Source organism: Salvelinus fontinalis, chromosome 24 (assembly GCF_029448725.1).
Source record: "Salvelinus fontinalis isolate EN_2023a chromosome 24, ASM2944872v1, whole genome shotgun sequence".
Classification (NCBI taxonomy): Eukaryota; Metazoa; Chordata; class Actinopteri; order Salmoniformes; family Salmonidae; genus Salvelinus; species Salvelinus fontinalis.
In genome coordinates this window covers 22,422,974-22,435,732 of record NC_074688.1, presented here as the reverse complement: position 1 = coordinate 22,435,732, position 12,759 = coordinate 22,422,974, and positions in this window count along the sequence as shown.

Sequence of the window (12,759 nt, the reverse complement as noted above, 5' to 3'; positions counted from 1 at the left end):
TCTAGCTACATTAACTACAATACATAACCTAGGAGGCTTGTAGGCCTCACCCCCTTCCATAGACATACACGGTAATTATGACCACTTCCGCAGGGCGTCCTCCAACCTATCAAAGCTTTTGCAGTATGAACTGACATGTTGTCCATCCAATCATAGAATTAGGATCAGAGAATTAACCTATTGAGTTGTATTGGGATTGTGCCATAGAGCGTTGTGGGGGTTTTATGTGTTGAGTATCATGGTGACATTGTTGGATAGAGATTAAGAGTGAAAAGTAATAGTTGAGCATTTTTGGGATATTATTCAATTAAAAATATATATTTCAAATGACAGGAGACTGAGGAGGTATATTATAAATTGTTTTCTTGGTTTTAGAACTTATTTTTTGTGTCCAGTTAGTGCAATTTTTAAAAATGTGCCTTGCTAACTGTACCAGCGGGAGTGTGCAGTTTTCTGTGCCAGAATGGTAGAATAGCCAGCGCTGCCGAAAATGTTGTGTACTTTTTGTTGAAGAACCCCTTTCCTTCTCGGGTACACGGAAAAGGTGTGAATTAAAAACGAGCTCTGCCTGAGATCAGTTTCATGAAGAAGGATGAAAATGTGAGGCCGTTCAATATCACCTGGTATCAAAAGTATAGCTGATTAACAGGGAGCCTTTCATCAAGCCGCCTGTATTGCTGGCCTTGCCTGCGCTTTTGGACATGTACGAATTTGCTTTTACGCTTCGAACACACCGACTGCGTGATTGCGTTTCGATACACCAGAAGTACATTCATTTCCAATGGAACGCTGCATTTGCCTTGCAGCATTGCGTTGCAGAGGCAGTTGCAGTGCGTTCTGTGTGGTGCATACGTTCGATAAATCGAACGTATGCATCAAATTGTATGAGTGGACTTGACAGAAAGTAGCAAAATATGAATGTAGATTTTTTTTGCACACATTCAGTAAAAATTTGGGATTACATAAAAACATAGACATGCATAGACATGAACATGATAAGCCAAACCATTACCTAGCATAACTATAGTTATTAGATAGCTATCATGGACATGTCACCTACTGTACACATAGACACACACGGTTATTTGACCAAATTATCAGGGGTACAGTAGTATCTACCATTTCCATTACTATTTATCTAGCATTCACACTCTTTCAAACATGAACATTTGGTAAAGTTATCAGGGGTAGTAACTAGCATAATTTATTTGACTATTTCTTTCACACACACCTCATTGGCTAGGTTAGCAAGCTAGGTTAGCTAGCTAGCTAACGCTAACTAGCCACATCTAGCACAAGCTCACTACTAAACTGACCTGGCAATCCTACTATCGTGGACACTTGTCTCCAAGCAGCATTTATTTTGTGTTTATGTCCCTGTAGCTGTCAGCAGTTGTGTCAAAAAGACACGGTTTTGAGGATACTGCGAAAATGATTCTCTCTTCCATGTGTCCAACCGCATGCGACCATTTGCAAAAGGTACCTGCATCAGTATAGTTGCCTAGCTGCGCAAAATGTTATGCAGCAGTGATGCCATGACACAGTCGGTGTGTTCGAAGCGTTAGAGGACACGATGAGATGGAAAGTTCCGCCGACAAGGACAACTACAAGGAGCTTGCAGAGGTAATTGCACGTTAAGATGCTTTACTTGCTGAACATATCGAATGTTCGACTGTCTTTTCTGGGATATCGAAAACAATTCCGAATGATTTGAAAGCTTCCATGCATCGTCCATTAAAAGATTAACGCTTCTATCACACCGACAGTGTCACTGCATTTTGGTACACCAGAATTACATTCATTTCCAATGAAACGCTGCGTTTGCCTCTCAGCGTTCGGTTGCAGAGGCAGTTGGAGTGCGTTCGCTGTAGTGCTTACGTTGGATTTATCGAACGTGTGCGTAAAACTGTATGCGTAGACGGCTTGACAGAAATGGTAACAGAAGGTGAATGTTGAACTTTTGTTGCATACATGTCCAGATGATGCTGCGTACTATTTTGCGCAATGAAGCTTTCGGTGTGTTTGAAAGAGAGTTTGACGCAGCGCATTTTGTCGCGTGTGCTGAAGTAGGCTTTCCACTTTCCTCCGGTATTTATTTAGCAAAGATGATAACACATAATCACTCCGGACAGACACAAGCAAAAACTCATGATATAAATGTTGCAGCAGCCTAGCCTACAGCTAAACATTAGAAATCGGACATGCTGTAAGGGATGAAAACGAGACTATTTTTCAGTCTGATCAACTGTAGGCTACTAATAAGAGCAGCTGCATACAGCCTATCCGCCCTGTCCCTCTGGTCAAGGTAAACTAATTGGTGACGTTATGTATTTATAGTCCATTCGTGTGTCAGGTGAAAATGTGAATGTGATAAAATGTTGTTTATATTCAAAATTGGGCTTGCTAGGCTGCCTATACGTTTTAATCGATAATGATTAACTGGAATCAACATAATAGTGATGACGGATGTGAGTAAATGTTTTGTAAGGCCTACAGTTGCATAGGCCTGCATGATGCAAAAATGCTTAAAGCAAGCTCAGCCCTGTGAGTTCTATTGTCTATCAATTGTTGTCTATGTGTCTGGGTAGAGGAAATCCCCCTCCTAATCTAGTCTAAAAATAATTTATATGAACAAATATAAGGTAGCTGCAGTTTGACAGGGCCAGGAGTTTTTTTCAGGAGTAAAACAATATATGATGTGACCTGATTAGGAACAACTGGTCCCATCATAGCCCATATTAAACCCTTTTACAACTGATTAATCACTGTCATACCTTATAGGGTCCAGAGTTGTCCTAGTTAGGTGAAAAAACTCCAGGCCCCAGGACCTATGGTGGCCCCAGTCTGCTTGCAGTTGTCAGTTATCGTCAGGTAACTAGGCTTTATTCAGGAATGTTTCTTGGGATACTTTGATGTGTCAAGTGGGCGAAATGCGCAGTCTGTGTTTGTTTGACTTTATGAATTTTGAGATGTCTGAGTTTAAGTTCATAGAGAAACTCGTTGTCCTAACCTACAATGGCGCAGCTGTAATAGAATGTATCTGCTATTTGTATTTACAGCTAAGTCCCCTCCTGTTCCCTGATTTAAGAGGTGATGACTATTCCACTCCACTAACATTGTCAACTTTCTCCTGACATGAACTGAAGCCACGTCTCATGTGCCCGCTCATCCACTGGCACATTGAATGTTTCCCCTCCAAGCACTGTGAGTACCCCTATACATGTTCTATCATTGCTGTATGTAGAGTCAATCACATACACAATCACATTATTACACATCAATGATTTTACTCCTTGCTTGGACTAACTAATTCTTAGCTCTTTTGTCTAACTGTGTAGTGTGTTGACCGTCCTGCGCTGGTCAAGCCTCTGAACACCTCAACTCATGCCTCATACCCTCATTCAATCACTGCTGTGATCCCTTTCCAACACGGTGTAAGTAGCCCTCTCATTCCCATTCCCCATAATATGGTACTATAAATGTCTTTTGTAAATGCTTTAGGTTAAAATAATTAGTCTTTGACAATTTTTTAAACACACTCATCTCCGTGTGTTATGCGCTTATACCATGGGTCTCCCATCCTCCTCAATTTCTCAAGTCACCAGCCTCCAATGCTCCTGAGGTACTGACCTGTTGCACCCGCTACAACCACTGTGATTATTATTTGACCCAGCTGGTAATTTATACACTTTTTAACATCTTGAAGAACAATCTGGCCTTAATGGCTATGTACTCTTATAATCTTATAATCTCCACCCGGCACAGCCAGAAGAAGACTGGCCACCCCTCAGAGCCTGGTTCCTCTCTAGGTTTCTTTCTAGGCTCCAGCCTTTCTAGTGAGTTTTTCTTAGCCACCGTGCTTCTACATCTGCATTGCTTGCTGTTTGGGGTTTTAGGCTGGGTTTCTGTATAAGCACTTTGTGACATCTGCTGAGGTAAAAAGGTCTTTATAAATACTTTTGATTTGATTAACGGTGAAGAAAGTTGTTAAAGGACCAGTGCATTTAAAACAAGTGATTTTCTATGTTTTATGTATATTTCTACACTGAGTTTGGAATAATACTGTGAAATTGTGAAATTGATGATAATGCCCTTTTAGTGTAAGAGCTGTTTGAAAAGACCTGCTGAAATTTCAGCCAGGATCACCAGACATCACCAAGTATTAAATTAGTTAATAGACCAAAAATAAATTTGGTTCCCAAGCTCTCTGCCAATAACAGTTAGTTTTCAGTTGTTCCCTCCCAACTCAGACCACTCCCAGACAGTCCTAGCAAAATTCTTGTTTGATAAATTGCTCTTTGCTAAGAAGCTATTTTGGTTTCTTTTTGTCCATATTAATTGAAAAAACAATCCCGGTAAGGTACTTAATTGTTACCCAGAAATGATTTGATATTGAAATAAAAACATCTGCATTGGACCTTTACGGTCAAGTGCTAAGAGGATACAAGCTAAGAAGATAAGCATGGCAGTGGCATGTATAGGCCTACTGAATGGACAGGGTGTATGGAATAACGCTGTGAATGAGCATGGAGACGATTATTCCTAATTTGTATTGAAATGTATAATCAGGTCAATGCCATAGATAAAACATTTCAGGGATATAGTTCATACTGAAATTCATTCAATGCCAAATCAATTTAAGTGCATTACCTGAGTCTCATTTAAAAGTTTATATATAGGACACACTTCTTTCGCATGTTAAAATCCCCAGGAAACATTAACAGATAGTTGTGTGAGAGGACAGACAGGAGCATGAGCTAGGCTTTTAAGTTGTAGTGTAAGTCTGAGGTCCTGCCTCAGCTCATAAATGGGTTGTCAGGTGAAATATTAATGTCTGCGGGGCCCATGTGTTGTTTTAGTTGTTGGATGTAATGGATTTATTACATGATATCAAATCCAGCATCTTTTAGACTGATCTGTCCTCACCTCGACCTGCAGTGAAGTACACAACGACCATGACCGCCACCACTGCTAACCTCAACCCACTACCTCATCACATCAGACCTGTGTTCCAGAACTTAGAGTTAATAATTGACTGGCAGACTCTTGAATTTTTCATTGCCTCATATTTTCGGTCCTGCTTTTCCTGTTTTTTAACATTGTCAGCCAATTTGACTGCATTTTTTTGAGGTCATAGCTTACAAAGAAGATTTTCACTGGCTATAAAATACAGCTTCAATTAATAACATGAGTTGTTATGTTACACCAGACAGAGTCACTCGCTATTCTGAATGGAAGTGAAATGTAACTGTTTGAGCATCATTCTCCAGTAGACAGGTATAGGTAAATGAGAGAGAGCTTGACATGACCTCAACATGACCTGTCTATGTAACTGATGCTCATGTTTTACTCTCACCAGATAGGAACAAACCCCAAGAATATCTGAAAAGCCTACTGAAAAGATATAGCTAGTATTTGAAGTCCACCCTCAGCTTATTCACACTAACATACCAAGGAAACTTGATGCTGATGGCTAGTGTAAATTATTCATAATTCATGGTGGGTATATGGAGAGAGGCACTAATCTCAAACTGCACAGTGGGAACATTCCAAGCCTGCACTGTTTTTCACTCCGCATATATTCCCAGAACAGATTTTTTAAATTGTGGGGCAAGCTTTATAGAGTAGGCCTAGCCTCTATATCATTGTTACTTTGTTTAAGGAACCACGAAATGTACACTATGTCCCACGTGAGACCAACTGTGATTTGTGGCATTGGATTGCCTTAAAATGTTTTTTGTGTGAATATAATTAAAAGTCCAATGCAGACGTTTTTATCTCAATATCAGATCATTACTGGGTAACAATTAAGAACCTAACTGTGAATGTTGTCAATTAAATTGGTCAAAAATAAACAAAAACAATTTCTTAGCAAAGGGCAATTTCTTAAGCAAGAATTTAGCAAGGGCTGTCTGGGAGTGGTCTGAGTGGGGAGGGGGAAACTAAAAACTAGCTGTTATTGGCACACAGGTTTGGAACTCTCTAATTAGTCAATTAACTAATTTACCTCAAGGTGATGTCACCGTCCATAGAAGGGTAAAAGTCCATCCCACCAAAACAGGCAGAACTTTCAGGCACTCTTTTCAAACAGCTCTTATACCAAAAGGGCATTATCATCATGTTTACAATATATTCCAACCTCATAGAGTGGAAATATATAAACCATAGTGAAATCATGTTTTTGACTGCACTGGGCCTTTAAAGAAGTACTTCCTTGTTGTCCATCCATTCTGTGCAATAGCTTATTTCAATGGCATGCACTCCCTAATTATTTGGTATCTTTTCATTTTGAGCTGCAATTGACTTCCTGAAGAAGTTCTTTGTTAAACACGTTCAAGTGCGAAGAACCCCTTATCTCAATGCCAGGTGGAATATGGGCCTCTGTCCTTGACTGTCGGGTCCATGCTTTGATAGTGTGTCTGGTCTAACAAGATTAATGACTCAATTAAACTCTTTGTGCTTTGTTCATCAGTTCACTTTCTCATCTTCTGAACTGGTGGAACTCGAATGCATCAGAGAATCTATCACTGGGTAGTTTGTTATGAATGTATGAATGATTAGTGTCATCTAGTGGTCAAGAGGTGCAGAGCATCCGTTTTCAGAACCAGATAATATTCTGCAGTATTTTAATTTAAATTAGAAATTGAGAGGAAGATATCCTCTCAATCCTTATGTGAACCCTCAGTCTCAACATCTTTCTATGAAAAGCATCTCCTCACTGAAAGATGGATTTTATTTATTGTGGCGGCAGGTAGCCTAGTGGTTAGAGCGTTGGATTAGTAACCGAAAGATTGCAAGATTGAATCCCTGAACTGACAAGGTAAAAAGATCTGTTGTTCTGCCCCTGAACAAGGCAGTTAACCAACCCACTGTTCCTAGGCTGTCATTGAAAATAAGAATTTGTTCTTAACTGACTTGCCTAGTTAAATAAAGGTAAAATAAAAAATATTCAGACAGATGCCAAAGAGGTAAATTGCACAAATACCAGTCTCTCTCGTGACAGACTATCATGTCCAGCACACGTGAGATTTAGTTCTGGATTCCGTGATTACATAAAAATAATCTGTTGATTTTAAAACTTGTTTGGGATAGGGGGCAGTATTTTGACATCCGGATGAAAAGCGTGCCCAAAGTAAACTGCCTGTTACTCAGGCCCAGAAGCTAGGATATGCATATAATTGGTAGATTTGGATAGAAACACTCTAAAGTTTCTAAAACTGTTAAAATTATGTCTGTGAGTATAACAGAACTGATATCGCAGGCGAAACCCCGAGGTCAAACCATTCCCCCCCCAAAAAAATTCAGCCTCCACTATTTTCAATGGCTATCGCTTTTATTATAAGGCGAAGTCCTCCCAGATTGCAGTTCCTAGGGCTTCCACTAGATGTCAACAGTCTTTAGAAAGAGTTTCAGGCTGGTTATTTGAAAAATGAGCCAGAAATTGTAGTTTTTCGAGGTGGCTCCCATTTTGGCTGTAGTGTTTCCAAGCGCGTGAATGAGAGCGCGGTAAAGACAATAACGATTCTCCGTCTTAAATTTTATCGTTTATTTATATATTAGGGTACCTAAGGTTTGATTATAAACGTTGTTTGACTTGTTTGGAACAGTTTATTAGTAACATTTGGGATTCATTTTGTATGCATTTTGATGGAGGGAAACTGGGTGGATTATTAAAGGTTTTATTAGATCGCTATTTCTGACTTTCGTGTCACACCTGCCTGGTTGAAATATTTTTTTCATGGTTTTGTATGTGGGGCGCTGTCCTCAGATAATCGCATGGTGTGTTTTCGCCATAAAGCCTTTTTGAAATCTGACAGCGGCTGGATTAACAAAACGTTCAGCTTTATTTTGATGTATTACACCTGTGATTTTATGAAAGTTCAATATTTATAGTACTGTTGTTTGAATTTCGCGCTCTGCAATTTCACCGGATGTTGTCGAGGTGTCCCGCTTGCGGCATGCCTTTCCCAAAGTTAAACATACTCGAATTTCAGCCTATTTTAATGCATCTTATCCATATCTCTCATCATCTGTGGCAATGCTGATGCATTTAATCACCCTCATAATGTACTAGTGTACAGCATTATAGTCACAGTAATTTTATACCGTACTATACAGACCCCACAGTCACAGTAGGGTCACAATTCTTGAATCCATAGGAGGTTGGTCGCACCTTAATTGGGGAGGACAGGCTGAAGGTAATGGCTGCAGCAGAATAGGTGGAATGGTATCAAATACATAAACACGTGGTTTCCATGTATTTGATGCCATTCCATTTGCTCCGTTCCGGTCATTATTATGAGCCGTCCTCCATCAGCAGCCTCCTGTGCTTGAATCACTAAAGAGGAAGGATCTCGAGGCCATGACCGGAGGGGACTATGTGAATGACTTGACTATGAATGAGACACCAGGATTATTAGGAGAGGGCATGGGCTGGTTCTATGTCTCCAATACATATCAATGCACAGGCTTCTGAATATGTGTATCTTTGTTCTCCCTTTCCACCATCCTGCCCTCATTCCAACAGGTCGGACAGAGGGGAAAAACTACATTTTCACACCTCTGACTGTCTCTCTGTCATCAATCCACGTTATCATGTTCCCCTGTGCTCTAAATCTAGACAATATCTCCCCCACCTGTACACATATACTACTATCGTTCCTGACTACTGTAGCCTCCCTGCTTGTGAGCAATCACCAGATGATCGATAATGGCTGTGTTCAAGAGGATCAAACCGTAATGTATCATGGGTAAATTGTGACTGACTGACTGATCTACAAATAATAATGAATAGTTATTTAATTTATGTATATTTCAGTTTTCCTTGTCTTTCCTCAAAAAACAAACTAAAACAAACAAATATACATACGAATGGCAATTTACAGATTTCACATGACTGGGAATACAGATATGCATCTGTTGGTCAGAGATACCTTTTAAAAAAAGGTTGAGGAATGGAAACCAGAAATCAGAAAACCAGTCAGTATATGGTGTGACCACCAATGTTCCCTTTCATTTTTCTTAGGACTGTGCAAATTTCAGGTCTAAGGAGCGCAAACTTGAACATTGTGAACCTACTTTAAGTTACAATTTTAAGTGGCCAAGTAAGCTACTGTGGCTATTTGATCATAATGTAGGCCAACCAGAGTGGCCTACCATCAAAACAATGGAGAAAATGCATCCCTTAACATTTTAACATGGAAATAGCTGTTCTATCATTCAACCTACAGTAGCAGACAATGTGTGGTGTTCATTGTAGGTCTACATTCCATGAGACTTTTGAAAAAACATGCAGGGATTGACATTAATCTGTTTATCCTCCTTCAGACAAGGTGTTGGGGCCTAGGGGGACCTAGGATAGGACAATTTGTGGCCTATTGGATAATAAACTAATTGAAAAAAAAAATTTTTCTAGCTAACAAGTTTGCATAGAAGTTGAAGTTATAATCAGATAGAACACATGAGAAAATGTTTGTTAACCAAACCCGTATGTCCAAGATTTTGTGTCCAACAGGTGAATGACAGGAAAAGGTGATTCACTCAATCCAACCAGGAGACTGGGGGGGTATCCAGTCCCTGAGGAGAATAGACGGAAAGCAGCCTGTTGAGAAGGCTCATACCAGGTTATGTTAAACCCACCGCCTTTGCCATTAGAATAGCTGAGAGAGTCACTTGGGTCCACGTTACCCACTGCAAGAAGGTATGTACCCATATAAGCACTGCTGATCACACATAGAGTTAGGAGAAGAACGGAGAACCAATAAGGTCCGGAGGTTACCTCCTTAAACAAAGATTTCCTACCCCGACAGTTCCACCCTATGTGTGCTGCTAGAAATGTGAGTATGGGATGGTACCTAGCAGGCCAACTAAGGGCAGGAGAGGGTTGGCGGTTTTTGGGAAGAGTAGGGGCTCTGAGCTGCATCCTAGTCTTTGAAAACTTTCTGATTATCCAAATCAACTACCTGGAGGTACTAGTTATATGACGCCATTGTCATTGATAAAAAGTAAAAGATAAACTATATAATTCACTGATAAGTGACTAACAAAATAAGGAGTTTAAGAAGATCATGATGTAGGATTTAAGGTAAACATTACACAATTACCTAGGAAAGCAAATAACTGTACAGGGATTGGGATGGCCAGATTGAAGTACTCGGCCAACCCACCTCGGTTCACTTTAACTTCTGTGTGCCGGTGTTAAAGATACAAGAATGGCACCGAGAAGTTAGATGATTTGAATGGCTAAAAGGTAATCGTTAATGTGACTGACTTAGGTTTGGAAGTACAGGAGACAATTCTTAACCTCACAGCTCCTATAACTGATGTAGGGTGGGCTCGTACCAGCAAAGGACGCATACGACAGAAACTACCAAAAAGGGTGGTCAGGAAAGTGCGCCCAGGGGTAATTGGTCAAACCAGTTCGAGTTAGTCATCATGTCACGTTCCTGACCTGTTTTCGTTTTTCTTGTATTTATTTAGTTGGTCAGGGCGTGAGTTGGGTGGGTTTGTCTATGTTTGATTTTCTATGTTGTGATGTTTGTTCGGCAGGGTATGATTCTCAATCAGAGACAGCTGTCAATCGTTGTCCCTGATTGAGAATCACACTTAGGCAGCCTGGGTTTCACGTGTGTTTTGTGGGTGTTTGTTTCCGTGTCTGTGTTTGTTGCACCACACGGTACTGTATCGGTTTCTGCACTTCGTTTATTTGTTTTGTAATTCAGTATTCAGTTTCGTTTTAATAAATCATTATGAACACTAACCACTCTGCGTATTGGTCCGATCCGTCTCGCCTCTCCTCGTCCGAGGAGGAGGAAGAATATGACGATAGCCGTAACAGAAACACCCACCACCAATGGACCAAGCGGAGTGGAGAAGGGCGGCAACAGCAGCGGAAAAAAACCCAGGACTCCTGGACATTGGAAGAGATTCTGGACGGCAAAGGACCCTGGGCTCAGCCAGGGGAATATCGCCGTCCCAAGGCGGAGTTGGAGGCAGCGAGGGGGGGGGGGGGGGGGCACACGCGGAGTAGCCCGCACTGGGCTATGCTGGCGAACCGGGGACACCATCTGTAAGGCTGGTGCCATGTACGCCGGCCCGAGGAGACGTACTGGAGGCCAGATATGTTGGGCCGGCTTCATGGCACCCGGCTCGATGCCCAACCTAGCCCTACCAGTGCGGCGAGGTGGAATAGCCCGCACTGGGCTAAGCACGCGTACTGGGGACACCGTGCGCTTTACCGCATAACACGGTGTCTGACCAGTACGACGCCCTCTCACTCCACGGTAAGCACGGGGAGTTGGCTCAGGTATGCACATTTGTGGCCTGCTGGAGGTCATCTTGCAGGGTTCTGGCAGTGCACCTCCTTGCACAAAGGCGGAGGTAGCGGTCCTGCTGCTGGGTTGTTGCCCTCCTACGGCCTCCTCCACGTCTCCTGATGTACTGGCCTGTCTCCTGGTAGCGCCTCCATGCTCTGGACACTACGCTGACAGACACAGCAAACCTTTTTGCCACAGCTCGCATTGATGTGCCATCCTGGATGAACTGCACTACCTGAGCCACTTGTGTGGGTTGTAGACTCCGTCTCATGCTACCACTAGAGTGAGAGCACCGCCAGCATTCAAAAGTGACCAAAACATCAGCCAGGAAGCATAGGAACTGAGAAGTGGTCTGTGGTCACCACCTGCAGAATCACTCCTTTTTGGGGGTGTCTTGCTAATTGCCTATAATTTCCACCTTTTGTCTATATAATTTGCACAACAGCATGTGAAATTTATTGTCAATCAGTGTTGCTTCCTAAGTGGACAGTTTGATTTCATAGAAGTGTGATTGACTTGGAGTTACATTGTGTTGTTTAAGTGTTCCCTTTATTTTTTTGAGCAGTGTACATATATTGGTTATTGTGTGAGTAGATGTTGTGGTTGATTTAGGTTGTATTTGGATAACAATAAATATTTCTGATAAAAATAGATTTGTGCCTTTTAATATTTCTAATAAAACTAGATGTGTGATTAGATGTATAATATTTAGTCAGGGTGGATATGTTATGGGATTTTATGAATAATGACTAAATTATGTATACATTTGACTTAGGACTATAACTAAACAGAATACTACTATGTTACTGTATGGATGTATGAATCTTATTATAATCATAATACTGAATATAATGTGTGTAGTTTTAGTCAAGAATTAGAACAAGGACTTTCTGTTCCTTGTTAGAAATGAATGGAGTTATCGTCAGACAGGCTGGAATGCTGTGTTCCTTACAGGACATTCTGTCTCTACCCAGGGAGCGGAGAGACCTTGGGCTGGTATTATATTGTTTAACAGGTGGCAGACAATGTGGGAAGGCTTGTGAAGTATATTGCCATTGTATCCGAGAGGAGGAAAGACATTTTAAAACCTATGACGTCATTTTTATTATATAACCTGATGTAAATTGTACTATGATCAGTACTCTCGAGAATAAACGCTATTGATTGATTGATTTTGAGACTGGTTTCTGTCCATTTTATGCAAATAAGTATCTTACAAATTCTTATAAATGGGCAGAGTGTTTTAATTGAATTGGTTGATAAACATATAGGAATGAAATTCCTTTAACAATTTGGTCCTTCGAGCTGGATCTCAAGACCTGCATCTGTCGTTCCAAGGAACTGCTGAAAACTGTGCACGGGCGGATCCAGGATCCGTAAGACAAAGACCTGACCTCTGACTTGAGGGTTTATTTCAGGCCAGTGGTGAACTGGTACACGACAG